Source organism: Heliangelus exortis, chromosome 7 (assembly GCF_036169615.1).
Source record: "Heliangelus exortis chromosome 7, bHelExo1.hap1, whole genome shotgun sequence".
Classification (NCBI taxonomy): Eukaryota; Metazoa; Chordata; class Aves; order Apodiformes; family Trochilidae; genus Heliangelus; species Heliangelus exortis.
The window spans coordinates 17,651,446-17,666,300 of record NC_092428.1 but is presented as its reverse complement, the minus strand read 5'-3'; the positions used below and the strand labels follow the sequence as shown (position 1 = coordinate 17,666,300).

The 14,855-nt window shown below is 39.4% G+C and overlaps 1 long non-coding RNA gene across 1 annotated transcript; it reads right to left on the bottom strand.

The window, feature by feature from the left end:
* Positions 1–1,620: 1,620 nt before the first annotated feature.
* On the bottom strand, positions 1,621–10,359 carry LOC139798047 (uncharacterized). The gene is made up of 3 exons (XR_011726682.1): positions 9,925–10,359; positions 3,599–3,716; positions 1,621–1,950 (listed from the first exon to the last, which is right to left on the bottom strand). It is a non-coding gene; the product is annotated as an uncharacterized lncRNA (long non-coding RNA).
* Between the last annotated feature and the right edge of the window lie 4,496 nt (positions 10,360–14,855).

Genomic DNA, 14,855 nt, shown 5'->3' with positions numbered 1-14,855 from the left:
CATTCCTTCTTATCCCTGATATTTTTGTGTTTATACGATTAACTCCCACACTGGCAAACCAAACAAGAAATGAGGCCAAATGAGAAATTCAGCATCACAGCTTAGTGTCTTGTGTCTGTGCCAGAAGAAGACCCAAGACTATTTGTTGGCTCTCAAGTGAAGCTGTTCCTATTAAAACTGTACATGTGGTTGTGCTTGGAATTGCATCACACAGGGAAAGGCACATGAAACTACATACAGAAAGATGCAGGGACACAATTTTTCCTTACACTTTAAATATTCAAAGGAGGAACAGACTTGATGATCTTCGAGGTCCTTTCTCAACCTTAATGATTCTAATGGCCACTAAATGTTATATGAGAAGCTAGAAGGAAATTATTCTTCCATCCATCAATGCCTCCCTGGGATTTTAAAAAGCGGGTAATACAAATAACCATGCTGACATGAAGCTTCCACAGTTGTCTCTGCAATATTTGTTAATTAGCTCTGTTTACCAACACAATACACATCAACAGCAATATCTTAGGAGAGCAAGGCTTACAGAGCTCTAACATTTTTCTATCAGACCATATAATAGGAAAACAGATGAGTTTACAAGCAAACTGATTCTTTTCCATGTCCACACTACTGCTACTGCCTCCATACTGCAGATCTTGAATGTGCCATGTCTAAGAGAGGCTAAGCAAAGCGGGAAAGGAGCAATTCAGGCTAAGAAACAACATATACTTTCAGCACTATCCCTAATCCCCAGCAGAGACTGCCAAATGTCTCTTTGGGCTCTGTCCCTTAAAACTGAGCAGAAGGGAATTTGGTGTATATGCTGCAGGCATAACAATATAATATTTCATAGTGAACTAAACACAACTGCAATAGCTAAGCACATTTAATCAGTATTAGATGTTTTTTGCAATTTTATGCTGCCACAGAAACTGAATATATTTTATTTATATGTTCCCAGCCTCAGGTCAACAGTCAAATGAACTTTGAAGAAATTTGGAGAACACCATTAAATCCATGGTGAACTTTGAGAGGATTTAGCCCTGCCTTGTTATATCTCATCCCCTGTCCCATCCTCACTATGCTGACAACTTGCAGATTTCTTCTCAGGTTCCTCAACTCCACATGCTCAGTACAGCTGAATAGCACAACTGCAAAGAGCATCTGAAAAACAAGCTTTTGGGTCAGGGCTCCCAGGGTACTACACAGGGCACAGATCCTGGCCACTTAGCTGAAGTGGGAGCTAGCCCATAGTGATGTGGCCATGATCAAGTCTGCACTCACTGGCCCAGGGACCTGAAACTGCTTCCCAGGCTCTCAGGAGTGCAGATGTGCCTTTGCTTTTTGTTATTGAGGAGAGGCAGATGTGACTAAAGTTTGGCTGCATCTAAGCTGTAACTGAACCCCACCGAGATCTGCAAAGTAGGCTTTTCTCACCCTCTGTGATCTGGACCAGCTGAGAAGCTGTGCATTTTTGGAGCCTTTCTACCATCACCCAAAATGGAGAGAATTTTTATACCCAGACCTAAGAGTCCTTGCCTACAGTGTGTGACATGCTGGATTCAACCCTCTTTTCTGCCTCAATGCAGGTGAGCCCATTTCTCCCATCTTGTAGGATGGCACCCAAACCCATGTGTCAGAGTCTTTCTGTGGTCTGCCTGTGTCTTTCTGGCACAGGCTTTGAACTTTACATGAAGTGAGACAGCTCCACAGTGGGAGTCAGAGTACCTGCCTGGAAAAAGAGGTGAGATCCAGTAGGAAGATACAGCTGGTGTCCCAAGTTCTGCACTCTAGCTTTAAGCAGGTCATGAGGAGCTGACAGGCCATGCATCTGGAGGAGGGTTAATGAGAAAACTTCTCAGGGCTGCATTGCAAGTATCCATTTGCAGTTACAACCACGACCTGCAAGTACTTTTCAGGCATCCAAGGAGGGATAATCACTGTTGCATAAATCTACAAAGAACATGGAAAGATAAGGTGTGAAGAAAGAGTAGCACCAAACAGATGATGCTTTTCACTTTTATCAACAAGAAATATCAAGAACAGGAAGTATTCACTCTGTGATGTACAATAGACCCTTCTTAAAACTAGGCTGCATAGACAACCTTTTGTAAACCCTGTCCTGTGATTCAGGGCAGCACTTGGGCTGGAGTACACCAAAAACACCAGGTCTGCAGCACACCCAGAGAGGATGATCAGGGCTGCCATGGACTTTGCAGACTTCTGATAAGCACACTTATTGTAAAATGATCTAAAGTTGACAACATGTCTAAAAACACACACAATGTCAGAGAAGGAATGAAATGTTGCTTCCCTCTCTTCCCCCCCAACCTCATTACAGGCTAAAGAAAAATAATGTGTGGAGAATAATACTTCACCATCTAAAGAGTTTTTCTGGTTTCTAAATCTAGTGAAGAGTCATTGTATATTTTGACAGAAAAATGAATCAAAATAATAAAGTGAATACAAAATTATATTGCTGTCAATAATTTAATTTACACAAAATAGCATTGTGACATGGTAATTGTTATATATGATGCAGCATTCAGTGTAATATTTGGAGAATGCATTATAGAAAGTCAACATTTAACTACTAAAATCAACTTACATAATCAAAGCTGTCAGGGAATCTTTACAGTTTTATATTAATTTGAATGTAATATACTATAGAGGTGTCATTCTTAGAGGTGCTTACAATAGTTAATGATCTCTGAATTTCCATTAAAAAATCCTATTTTCAAAGGTTTATAACTTGCTCTTAAGAACTCTCAGCCCTCCGGCATATTTTCCTTTTCTTTACAAAAACTGTGTTAGAGCTTTTAAACTTTTTTCTCAGAGTAGAAAGTGTGGTTACTTTCAAAATTCATCCTGAGGATTTGCTAATTTGTTGCTTGCTACCCTGGGATTTTGGAAAATGAAAGGTTCTTCACAGCAAAAGGCATTTCAGTCATGTTATTTACTTCTACTTTTCTGAGTATTTTACACATCAGACCATTTTCCTTTCAAGTTTCTAAGCATCTTCCAATATTGCATCCAATGCTCTGCATCATTCCAGCTCTCCCTTCTATGTTGCTGCCATTAAGTTTTCTTCCAGGTTCTTCTCATCTCAGACCTTGAATCCTAGCTCTCTTCTCTGTCTTCTCACAGGTAGACGTCCACACTTTGCTTGGCTATTGCAATTTACACCACATCCATTGGCTGATGGGCTCTCTGGGCTGCACATTTCACCCCTTTTTTCAAGCTGCAGCCCTAATTCACTTTTCCAGCTCATCAGAAATCCAACAATTAGTTGTGCTTCAGCAAGTACCTTTCTCTCCCTGATCTTATGGGTTTGATTCATACCAGATATTAGGTATCAGCCCACCCAGACCTGCTTTGTTGGCTGTTCAGTGATTTTCAGTTTACCAGCCACAGGAACCACACAGCCCTGAGGCACTGAAGCTCTTTCACCCCCACCCCAGGCTTTCTGCCCAGGAGGCAGGACACTGCAAACCAATTGTTCACAAACACATTGTTACAGGTCATTTCCAAAAACAGAATTTGAAAGGCAAATTGTCCACACAAAGATATTATCCATAATAAAAGCAAAGCAAATAATTACCTTGTCTGCTTTGTTAGACCTGCTTCAGATCCTGGGTCGTTTTCCCAAATCCTGCTCAGATTCACTTTTTTCATCCAGGTCAGTTGGCTGTCTTTGTGGATCCCCAGCTTTCTGTAACCTTAGTGTTATCAGACCAGACATGCTTGAGCCAACATGCACAACTGTATCAAAATCTAAATCATAACCGCCATGTAAACATCTATATTTATATGGAAGTAGCCTAGTCACTTGTCCAGGAACTCTTTATTTTCCATGTGAAAGAGCTTTTTAAAGTATTTGTGCTGCTCTGTTCTAGCTTATTCTGTCTTTATATGGTCACTTTTGTCCAGTGCCAACCCTTAGCTGAAGGACTTCCTTCCCTTTTTCTGTCATTGCCATTTTCCTTGTTTGAAAAAAATTAATGTATTACTTTCTAATATTCAGTGATGTCACAAATAAGATGGGAATCTCTTTCCTCTTACACATACTGAGAACAGATCTGCAGTTTCATACAAAAAAAAAAAATCTTGCTTAAATATCACACTAGTGGAGCTGGAAAGAAAAACTATTCTTCAGGCATGATTTTTTGATGATGGACTTGATTCAAGAAAAATGTGGTCATATTTAGACTGGGCAGAACTGGTGACTGACTCAGTAAGATGGCTTAACACTACAACTAGGGCAGATAATAATGAGAAAGACAACACTGGGACTATTCTGTTTGATCCTTCAGATTCATAATTTAGTGGTACAAAGGAGCTCTAGAATCTAATAACTTCTGGTTTTGGTTTTTTTTTTTCCCAGTGGGTATTCAGCTGGACACAAACAGGATGAATGTTTGGATAAATTATATTCTACAGAAGCATTTGGAACACTTCATATCTCTATTCTGGTTTTGGAAAAAAGAATACTAAAAGACTGGCTGTAGTAAAGTCTACTGGATGAAAGTTTCTGGACATTATTTCACCACTGTGTTGAGAAAACAACTAGAAACTGAAATTTTAAAATTATCAGAGAGATCAGGGAAGTATGGATCTCTTCTCTCACAGAATGAATGGGACCTGACAGGCACAGGACATTAGAGGATGTTCTTACAGACTGCCTGATGATTCTTACGCTTTCACTGTCCCTCATAAAAAAAAATCTACCAGACTGGTTTATCTCCATTCAATATTTTTACTCCTTGAATCTCAATGAAGAGGTTTTTCTCTGATGTAGGTAGGGCTGCCCACTCTCCCGAGGTTGACGCCCACTTCATTCAAGTATTCCTAGTGCAGCAGGGATGTTAGTGGCTACTGGCTTGCAGCCAACATCCCACACATTTCCTCCACAGCAAAAATGCCTTAATTCTGACCCACCGCCTTTCAAGTAGATGGGGTGGGGGGGGGGAGAGAAAAAGCAGTCACAAAGAGCTTTGCTTTTATCTATCTTTCTCCTTCAGAAAGATCAGGGAGAAAAAAAAAAAAAAAAAAAAAAAAGACATTGTCCTTTTCTTTTTCAAGGTCTGTGGTCAGCAAGGGTGAGGTTTGGTACTGCTGTTACAGCTTGAGCCCAAAAAGAAGCTAAAGGCATTCAGGCAGTGGTGCTTACAGATTTGGGTAAAGGGAGGGTGGCTGCTCTTGTGCCAGCTGATGTATCCAGTGCCTTTCCCACTCAGCAGCTCTTCTGTGCACCGGTCCTTCTGAATCAGTTCAACCATCACCTACTGTAGGAGCTTATATTTTTCAGGCAGGGCACCAAAAAAAGATCAGAAGGGACAGTAACCTTTGGCTCCCAGATGAAGTTTTCCATCCTCAGCACAAATATGAGGAACAGTGCTGATGTTACCTGATAAGCGTGGGGCAGTATGTTCCCAGCCCAGCATCTGTACAGGCAAGAAGAAAATGTACACGCTTACAAACTGGGAACTTTACAGACCTGGCACAGCCACTACTGATGAATTTGAGTTGTGACAAATTATGCAATACTCATCTACCCTTACAGCTGCAAAGGCCAAACACATACATGATTTTATAACCAGTGCTTGGAAAAAAAGGACACAGTGGAGCAAAGCTGCCCATTCCATAACTCCATGGCACATAATCCTAAGGGAAAACAGTGCAGATGAACAGGTCTTCTATTTGTTAACCTAGCCGGGCAGAGGTGAGGAAAGGTACAGCGATCTCCCAAGGGAATGTGGAGACCAGGACTGAAATCTGATATGCTAGGAGGGCTAGAATCAGAAGCCAGAGAGAAGAAAAAAGCTGGCAGAGCATTTAATTGATTTCCAATGGTACTGTCAGGGTGAAAGAATGATAAACTGCCCTCCAAGTAAAGGAGTATAAGGAAAGACAATGACAGTCTAGGGAAAAACACCAACAAGGGCAAAATAGATGGCAAAATCTTGTGGCACAGGTAGAAAGTTTGTTTCATTCACTAGAACAAGAAAGTCTGCATGAGTAGGAATAGGAAAGACAAAAATATTGAAGCAAAGGATAATTAAAGAAATACTTACACTGACATTTCATAAATAAAGTTTCAAAGATTGCACACTTTTCACTCCTTGATACCAGGGATAAAGGTAGAATTTGAATGGAGATTAGATGTATTTGTACTGGGCAATCTCCATATTGAAAAAATTTAATGGAAAGCAGTGTTGTAATATGCCAAATTTAAGGAGAATCACAAAATGTAAAGATGAATTTCAGGAACAAAACTAAAATAGTAAGAAGAACATAGATTAAAATACAAGCTGCAGAAAACTGACAGCGGGAACTATTTCAGAAAAGAAGAGGATAGGTAAATTGGATAAAACAGAGGAAAAGGCTGGCACCCATCAGTGCCATGACTCTTGTGTTACATCTCACTTCTAAGTACAGAGTCCAATTTGGGAGAAGGCAAGAAGCAGAATATTCTCTTTCTGGAGAAAAAAAAAGGCTTCTTTCTTTTGCAAGTTCCTGTGTCAGTAGCCATTTTATGGGGCTGCCAATCATGGCAAATCAACTGAAAAACCAGATCATTTTCTAAAGCATCTACCTTCCTGGAGAATGATTTTAATGTTGACTGTGTACAATCCAGCTGCTGCTTTTAATCTTTCCCTGACAACAGTAGTTGTTTTATTACTTTGACAGTCATTTTTAGCCCATGAATAGTACCACAGTACTTGTTAGATAGGGAAAATCTTTTGATCTACAGTTTCATAAGGTGGACAAAGGATTTTTCTGGTATACTTGATCACACACTTGCTGAAGTTTAGGCTTGGAGCCAATAAAAAGGCACTGAGCTAACCATTTGCAGAAACACAAAAATCCCGTTTGATGAAAAATGAGTACCAGAAAAAAAAATTATTATAAAAATACTACCTATTAATAGAAAATTACAAATGAGGTTACTCCTGTAATAACTTGAATGCACTGCCAAAATTACTTTTAACTTTCACGCTGTTTTCCTATAGTCTGATCTAGAGAGCAGAAATACAGATGGAAGATAAGCACTGTATATAAGCACAAAAAAAGAAGGCATTTCAAACTGTCTGTAATAACTAAGAGAAACTGGGAGAAGACTCAGGCAGATTCAGAGCAGTTTTCCAGCATAATGGCTTGTTCTATTTGCTCTATGAATAAGAACTGCATGTTTTGTGCAGTCTGAAATACTGCATAAAGTCTAAAATGAAATATATTCCCGAAGAAGAATAAAAAGCCATTCATCCACCATTCTGAGTGAAGTAGTAATAGAAAATTATCAAATCTGTAATTTTCATTAGTACAGACTGCAGTACTTCGAGCACTTACACATATGTTTAACTCCACACACATGTGCAACCCATTTTCTTGTCCTGTTCACACTGGAACCCATTCTTTACATATAAGGAATTAAAAGAGAAGATCTTTGAAACATTAAAGTCTAGGGACAATGTTTCTACAGTAGGTATCATTTTAGCAGCTCCTCAGTTAAATAGTCAGGGGGATAATTAGATAAATGGCTGAATTGAAGTCTGACTTCTTTAGGTTCTTTCTAAAATAAAAGTGCATCAGACAATGTGTGTGTGTATATATGCACATATATATATATATATGTATGCATGTATTAGTAACTGAACCGATGAAGCCTGGATTGAGTTTTCTTTGAAAACTGAGTCTTTTCTCATTGCCAATTTCCATAAAGAGATTCCTTTCTAAAAATCTACACCAAGCTTAAAATTTAAACAGAGTAAAAAGAAACAGTTCTCTTTTTAGCTGAGTGCAGTTAGAAATCAATCATCTTGATACTTAAATGAAATTGGTCAGAAGGAAATTAATGGACAATTAAAGAAACAACAAGAGTTCCTCCCCCATGCCCTGCACTTCTCAATTTCACTTCTCAATACATGTAGTATTTCTTAAACAAGCCTATTTCAGAAGACAAAACCATTGGATTTCATACCTTTTGCCAGAGATATATATCTTAAAATTCTTTTGCAAAATATGAGCCTGACTTGTACAGTCTAACATTTACAACAGAAATATTTAACTTCGATATTTTCAGACAAAGCACTGCTCTCTGGTTGCATTATATTCTTTTGACAAAACATCAGGATGTTTCTGTGCAATTATTAAAAAACCAGAAGACCTCCACAACCAGTCAAAACTGATCTCAGTATCACTGACCTCAAGAAATCAGCTCTCATTGAAAGCAGAGATCCTTACCTCTGTTTCTCCAGTTTTCCAGTGTCTCTAAATAAAGCTTTTTAAAGCCCTAAATACTTAAAGATACAATTTCAGCCTCACTGTCTGGGATAATGCACATCTCTGAGCTCTGCAAATGCAAAATTCTTTTTTCCCATTCTTTCCTCCAGATTACGAAGACTCAGAGGAAAGAATCTGGGCTCTGGTGTTTGTTAATTATGTTCAGAGACTCCTACAGAACATCAGCCTCTTGCAGCAGATCTGATGTGGACTGACCTGCTCAGCATTTGCCCACTCAACCCTTTTAAGTGAGTTATTCCCATCCCTTATTGATTCTTGGACTTCTCCTTTGGAACCTAAGTCCACTGAAGAGGGGAAAATGGACTTACTGTGGGAAACACAGCCCCATATTTCTAATTCCCTCCTGTGTACATCTTGCAAAGTGCTTATGACAATACATTTTTCAATAGAAATGAACAGAAATTTGAATGCAGAAGCAGAACTGTGCACTGATAATCTGTGCAAACTGCAGTCCATGTAGGTGTTGTCCTCTCTGAGTACTGTAAGTAACTAAAAAGAAGTCTGGCTCTGAGGCCTACTGAAGCCAGGAGCAGTTGTTCTTCATGAAGATGCAATGAGTTTTCCTAGCACAGCAATTCCTGGGGAGTTCCTGCTAACCCAGACTGCCACCATGCAGATGACAACCAGATCATTGCATGCACAAGCAGCAGCTCCATAAGGCCTGCAGGAACTCTCTGTAAATGGGACTGGCTACCCACCAGGTCTGTCTACAGCCTTGTTTATTTAACTCTTGATTCACATCAGTAAAAGCACTGACTTCTCAATAAATTATTCAGCAGTCCACTAGCTCCACGCTTTCTGATTTCCAGCACTGACTTCCTGGATATTTCATCTACAAAATCTGAATAAACAAACATGGCACGATACTAAGCTCATTTATTATGCATCAAACTACACAGCGTTAGAAACACACACAGTATTGGGAGCTCATGGAAGATGAGCCTGCAAGAGGGAAAGATTATTATCCACATGATCAAAAACCTCATTTCACTTTTAGCTTCACCTGATTTGGATGTTTTGGCTAAGAAGGATTAATAATTTCCAAGGTGGGACTGACTGATTTAGCATATGTTATCTCTAGATGATATTTCAATGTTCACTGTACCTAAGAAGAATCGAATTAAAGCCTTTCTAGTGCAGTGTTCTGTCTCTGTTCATTTGTAAAATACAGCTATTCTCCCATCATTCTGTGTGGGACCAGGAAAACAACACAGTTTTTCACCTTGGAAGGGGAAGAAAGAAAGAAAAAAGAAAGTTCCCTTCTCAACAAGGAATAAAGGCCTTGATCTCTTGGTACCAACACATGGACTCAGACTGCCTCTTGTAGAAGGAGATAAATGTTGTCCTCTGAATTACAGTCCCAGTTGAAGCTTTTCTCCATAGCAGAGCAAATCATAGGCATAAGGCCCTCATTAGCAGATAAAGCTTTCCAGAATAGTGCCTGGGAAATCATTTGACTCCTAGAAACTCAGAGTTTCAGTCATTGGCACAAGACAAAAGGAAGGGAGAGGCCAAGAGATCTGGCACTAAGCTGTGCTTGTAAGACCCCTTCTGCAAAACCCCTTTCAGGCACTTGCAGGACATTAACTTCTTTGATTCAGCCTCAGCACCATTACTTCTCACCTTCCTCCTTGATGTGACAGTGACTTCTGCAGCAATCACATTCTGTCACCTCTTCCTGGGGATGCTTCTTTTCTCCTGGTTTCATTTAGCCTGTCCCACAAAGCAACGAATGTTCAGCACTGCTGTATCAAGGGGGCTGTTGCAAAACACAGGCCAGTATTCTCCCAGTCTCATGGCAATCTAAGAAGGAAAATAAGCTGACTTTAAAAAAAGGGTTTAAACAACCAAAGATTGTCTCCTATAACCAATAACACCTTTGTGCTTCATTTCTCTGTCATTGTCCCATCAGTCCTGGTCTGGGTGTTGCAGCATCATTCCAACAACAGTCATGAGCACCATCAATTCTCCTTCCTCTCAGTTCCCATCTTCTCTCTCAAACTGGAAACTACTTTGTATTACTGAAGAGAGGGCTGCATCCTCTCCTGGTAACAGATGCAGTATGTATAAGGAAAAGGATGAAAAATCAAAAATAAGTCTGTACCATTTGTATAGGTTATATATATAGCGTTTGTACCGATCTACCTGTCATCCAAAATTTCTTACATGTAACTGAGAGAACCTTTGGTTTGTGATTTGGGGTGGGTGTTTTCTCACACAAACAGGTGAGGCTGATTTGCAGATATAAATGTTTCTTTTGAACATGCAACACTGTAACACTATGAAAATATCCGTGCAAACCTCTTATGGGTGCACTGCTAAACCTTGCATTTGTGTAAACCCAGCAGACTGAAGTAGTATCACCCCTGCTAAAAATCATTGACTTTCTATGAGCAGTTCTACAAACAAAGAAAATGTCTCTATCCCTGATAAACTGAGTATCAATATGAAACAAAACCAAGTGTTTAGAAAATTTTCAACAAATGAGGTAATATTGTGATCCATATTAAGACTTCTCAGAAAGAAGAACATTCATTGCTAAAAAGCTTCCAAAGCAAGCTGTATATGTAGGGCTGCTGGATTTTTTTCATCAACAAATTGTGGAAGAAATTGCCAAATTGATACTAATCTTGCCCCTTAACCCTTCTTGCTGTGAGATTTCCTCACAATATATTTATATTTAGGTTCATAAATACCCCTTGAAAGTAGAGGTTTAAAAAAAAAAAAAAAAAATTACCTGAATCCCCATTAGTGAAAGGTGAACTGGGTTATGTTTAGAATCACCTTTGCAGAAAGCAAAAAACCTCAATAAATGCTCTGCATGGCCATTTTGACAGAGGGTTATGTGTCTGCCCTACATTTTTTTACACTAATAGTACAAGTCAGAATAAATATTCTCTCTTCTCATGTGACAGACCTTTGATAAAGCAGAATTGGCCTGGTTGATTAGGACTACATGTCAAACACAGATAATGGGGGAATCCCTTTCAGCAGCAGCACACAACCTCAGCAACCATAATGAGACCAGTTTAATGAGCCTTCTGTTTTACAAGAGATACTAATTGCAGTCCTGTCACATAGGGTACTGTACAAAGTAAAATAGGTAAAAAGGAGGGAAATTCTATTTTGTTCCATTTTTGTCATAGTTATAAAATTTCTTGCAGGGTCATGGACCTCCCCACCGCTGATCTAAATACTCTGGGTGGCTGCCACATGGCCATAGAACAACGTACATGGTTATGAAGGCTGCTGAGCACTGGAAGAATGTTGGTCTTTCCATTGTGTCTTTCTGCCATTCATTCTACTGTAGGCAATTTTTGTTTGTTTGTTTGTTTGTCTTGTAAACACACAAAAAGACAGCACCATTTCTGTGTATCCATCCACAAAGATGCTCCCTCATCTCTCACCAGTACAATCATGATCTTTCAAATGCTTCTGCAAGTGCTCTGTTTGATACATCTGCAGTGAGGCTCAGAGATTCCAGATAAGCATTCCAGATAACACCCAAGTGCTGCACTGGCCTGGAGTACAAATTATCTTCATACAGGTAGATCTGAACTTTGAGTTCACAGTTTCAATTGTTATATCCTCATCCGATTTCTCTTTATGATAGAATAAGTGCTTTTTGTGTATTATATAAACTTTAGTTGCCAAAGCTTGTGCTCTCAGATAGGGCTCCTTCAATCAAGGGAGAAGCTGGACCTGCCAGGTGACAAATGTTCCTGGCTGTGGCTGGCAGTGAGTGGCACCATCTCTCACCTGTGGGGCAGGGCAGCTGCAGGCTCATCACCTGTATGTGGCTGATGCTGAACAGGGGGGGCTGCCCATGAGTGTGTTGTGGCACTGAACAAGTCTCAGCCATCAACCTGAACATCCGCTTGTCTTGGGGATTTACCACTAAAATGAATTATAAAAAAATACACTTTTAGTTCCGCAAATGTAATGTGCTTCTGGAGCAGATCTAGGGTGTCATGTAACCATGAGTACACTTGCAATGAGTGGTTAATAAGCTCTGCCTATAATCTATTCAGCCCTAAATATTCCCAAATTATAGCAAAATGGGAGAAATTTAGAGAAATTTAGTCCTTATTCCTAATTCAGATATCAGGTTAGAAGAGTTCAGTTGGCTGAAAGATACTGCAGCTGGAGCTTTGCAGAAAGTCTTGCTGCTAAAGAGCTGAACATTAAAGCTGTTCATAAGCCTAAACTTCTTGTCCCAGCAATGCCAAGAGCTCCAAAGCCACAATATATACAACCTGTGGATGTGCCAAAAACCTTGGTCACAAAAAAGTTTATTTTTTTCTCCTGACTGAGAAGAAAATAGGAAATAAATAAATAAATAAGTAAACAAGTGAAAACGGGCTAATTGTTTTACAATGTTAATGGCATTCTTTTAATTTTCATCAAGGAACAAGGACACCGACAAAGAAAAATAATTTTGGGGGGGAAGATTTAGTACTTACACAGGGCTTTATGTGCTAGCCTGAGATCTTATCTCAAACAGTTTAGGACATTGTAACAAGAGAGTCTAAAGCTGCTTGCTTATCAGGGTCCCTGTAAGCTCAGGCTCAATAGCAGAGTGATGGCCTTAATTGCCTTTGGGTAACATGTCAGACATCTGAGAAAACAATCCTTTCATATAGTGATGTCAGTAGTAAAGTTCACCATTTTCTGCACAAAGCATCCACATCTGGGAAAGCTGTACTGAAATTCATCCAGACATACACATACTGTAGAATTAAAAGCAGGGTGTAATTCTGTCAGACAAATGAAAAAAAACATTGAAATATTCCCTGTTTAGTTTGTTCTTATTCAGCAAAACACTCGAATGCTCTGGGACACATCTCAGTGATAGTGGTTCCTGAATTCCATCCTTAAGAAGTGACTCAGGGGCACATTTGGCACAAAGATGCAAATATGTCGTAACTTGGATCTTAGAAGTATCTTGGAGTCCTAATTCTTATTTTAAAACTCCCAGCTATAGTTTATCTGTATTTTAGGAACCTCAGTAGCTTTCCAAACCCTGTCCAAAGATTTTAATTTTCTCCTGAAAAAGAGGTAATTTAAATATTATAAATATGTCATTCACAGCAGTAGAACATTAGCACGTACTACTATACTTGTTGAACTTGAAAGCAAGTCTGACACTGGGAAGAGCAGCTCTTTACTGCTTGTATGGAAATGCTGAGATCAGTCCACATGACTTCTGCATGGAGTTTTTTTAGGCAGGACTTTCTGATTGGAAGAAAAAACAAAAAATACACAGACATGAGACGTGAGACCATTGCCTCTGGTAAAATTATTGAATAATCATTTCACAATTTTGGGTTGTTTTTTTGTTCGTTTGTTTTTTAAGATTTTCATTAATGGAAAACAAAAACAGTGCAGTATATGCTCTGCACCCTGACAATATCCTTTCTGATATTATTCTTTATTTTTTCTGTAAAGTACAATGTACTTTTCCGTATTTAATGAAGATACTTCATCAAATAGAATAAGTTATCTTCTAGCAAGCTCCTTCCACGTTTTGAACGTGAAAGAGTACACTAGAATATTGCTAGCCCTATACCATATTTTAACACATTAATACATTGGTTTTCAGTAATTACAATGACTCAACAAGAAGGAGGAAAAAATGAATAAATCAACTTATTTTGATTGTCTTTTGTACTGTCACATCATGAACAAATAAGAACCTCATGTATGTAAAAGCAGCACTTGCTCTCTCCTGCAGGGAGATCACTTACCCGTGGAGTTGGGATGAACCCTTTTCTGTGACCTCAGTGAAAGTCACCCCCACTCCCCTGCAGTTAACACACTCTGAAGACCATTCTTTGTCTCAGTGCCTCTCATCACATACTATCAATGGACTCTGCTGCACCAAAATTAATCAAACAAACTGTGCCAAGCTTTAATCTCTTCTACAGCAGCCAGTGCAACACAAGGTGTCGTCTCATGAGTCTCATATTTATATGCATTTAGGGGCATAAGTATATGTGTGACATCCTACTTTCTCTGGGATCAGCACACTAATTGATAGTTTTGCCTTGTTCTGTGATAGCTGCTTCCTAAGCTACACACCTATGAGTAAATAATAGCATGGACAGATCCATCCTCTTACTCTGAATTTCAACAATCATGTTAAAACCTGGGAGCATCCAGAAAATCATAGAATGATAGAATATGCTGAGTTGGAAGGGACCCACCAGGACCATCAAGTCCAACTCCTGTGCCTCTGTAGGGTATCCCAAGAATCACACCATATACCTGAGAGCATTATCCAAACGTTTCAAAACAAGCCCTCCAGTATGCAGGAAAACTACACTTCCAAGCCACCAACCCAGACCTGCCAGACAAACACCCAGACTTCTCAGGATCAGTGCTGAAATGTGCCAGAAAGCAGTGGTCCCCCATTCCATAGCCTGGACAAGGAATGTGGGAAGGTGTCAGATTCATCCTAGCATTTTTGTATGGCTTTTCCAGGACATCTGAAACAGTTCAGGTGACTATGTAGCTGACATCTTGATGCTTCAGTTTGCCCTCCCTGCATGGTA